Source organism: Propithecus coquereli, unplaced genomic scaffold, assembly GCF_000956105.1.
Source record: "Propithecus coquereli isolate 6110/MARCELLA unplaced genomic scaffold, Pcoq_1.0 Scaffold468, whole genome shotgun sequence".
Taxonomy (NCBI): domain Eukaryota; kingdom Metazoa; phylum Chordata; class Mammalia; order Primates; family Indriidae; genus Propithecus; species Propithecus coquereli.
The window spans coordinates 1,659,376-1,661,552 of NW_012150485.1; positions in this window are offsets into that span (position 1 = coordinate 1,659,376).

A 2,177-nucleotide genomic window follows, 5' to 3' on the forward strand; every position below is an offset into this window, starting at 1 on the left:
TTCTGTGAGCCTGAAGATGCCCATTGCCCTGTACATACTTGGCCCTCAAGGCAAGTTTTCTGCTGGCCTGTTAAGTCTTCTCAGCAACTCCGGTGGGACAGTTTATCCCCACTCTACAGATGAGGATACAAACAGAACTTCCTTCAGCACCCCGTTAGGAGGTGACCACACACACACTGCCTTCAGGTCCTTCCCAAGTCCCGGTCCCCTAATCCGTTACTCAGGCTGCATCTTCCTGCCTATCCCTATCGGACCATGCCCAGCTGGTTATGGTGTTCTTGCCTTTTCACCCTCCATTCCCCATTGAACTCCTATTCATCCTTCAAGATCCAATGCCACAGCCTCCCGTCATTCAGCCAAGCAGAACAGATTGCCATCTCCCTGCCCATTCCCCCTTTGGCTCTCATCCCATGTTTCTAACCAATGGCTTTGATTAGAAGTATGGGATCCCATTTTCGGGGACTCGGGCTTCACTCCTCCGTACTCCAGTGCTCCGCAGTGCCTCTGCCACACACCAGGCTCCAGGTGTTTGTTGGAGGAGCGAAGGAAGTCCAGGAAGTCTCCTAGACCACCCAGCCTCGATGGCTCTTTCAGCTCCTGAGAACAAGAGAACATTTATATCCTGTGTAAGAGATTTTTTACTGTTGACTTCAATAATACTAAGTTTATTGTTGCCCTGTGCCCCCTTTGTTTTTACCCTATCAGCCTTCCTTTACCCATTTCCTGTCTCGGCCCGGGGGTCCTTGCCATGATTGTCCGTTTATCCAGCTTTCCATCTTCTCCCAGGATCCAGGCCTTCGTAGACACAGAGCCGACCCTTGACCCTGTCACCCCTCCCCTGCTAGGCTCCCAAGGCCTAGGGAACCTAGTACCCTTGGGTGCAGTACGCACAGCCCTTCTGCAGCTGGGCTGCGGGGGAGCCCTGTCTACCACCCAGTGCTTTTCCATTCTCCACCCATCCTTTTTCTCTCCCCTGTTAAATAAGAAATTAATCAGACAGGTCTTGAAGCCGGCAAGGAAGACTTCACTTAAGAAGCGGCGACTACTGCAGCAGGGGTTTTGCAGTGGGGGAGGCTGAGCTCAACTCTGATGACAACAAGGAAAAGTGGGAATCGATGCCAAGGAGCAGGGGCAGGGGGTGGCGAGTGGATGGAAAGTTGCTAAGTGGAAACATCAAGGCTGGAGGATTCTGGCCAAGTTGACTTGACGGGAGTCTTACTGCAGGCAGGCTGGGGTGACCAAACACCAAGGGTCGGGGATCTTCCTGAGTCACCAGGGTTCTTGCTAAAACAGAACGCAAGGCCAGGGCCTAGTCAGAAAGAGGACTTGGAGCAGCATGACTCGTTTGTTTTTTTCTTTTTATTTATTTTATTTTAGGACATTCCTTCCTGTCGTAATGACTTGAGTTTGGTCAAGGAGAGGGTCTTTGTCACCCCTAACCACCTGGCTCTTTCATTTCTGCCGGCCTCGATTCAAGCTCCTTCCCCTTCCTTATTTTCCACTGCCAGCACCCATGCCTCCTCTGAAACTTTCTTGGGCCTTCCCTCCACGGGAATCCATCTTTTTCAGCTTGGGCCTGGGGAGATGTGTCCATGTCTCCTCCCCAAACCAGAAGCTCTTTGCAGGAGTGCTCCCCTACTTTCCCACAGGGCGTGGGCATGATCGCACCTCCAAGGAAAAGGTCTCCTGCGGATGTCCCTCTTATTTTTGCCGCTTCTAGTCCACCCCCTCCCCCTCCGTTGAAGGAGACTCAGAGTGTGAGTTGGTGGTCAACGTCCTTTGCCTTGGGAAGGCCCCTGGGTGTTCATACCCCTCCCCAGGGGCCTCCATCCTGGGCTCCGGTCGGCTTTCTCAAGGGAAGAGAGGCGACCTCCCTGAACGTTTCCGCCCCCCGCTTGCAGTTGCAATGAACTGCCTTCGCCGGGCTGAACACTGCTGGGGGCACAGAGATCTTCGGCGGCTCGATCACCCCCAAAGGACAGGCAGGAAGTGCCCACACCACGACTCCCTCCCTTCGCCCCTCCAAAAGGTAAAACCACTTGGGAAGGGCCGCCCTAAAAACACTCCTGAGCCCCCCGACCCATCGACGGAAACAAGCTCCCAATAACTGAGAGGGGCGGCGCGGTGCCTTTAAGAGGTGGCGGGCGGTGCTGCCCCCTGGCGGCCGCCCGCCGCGC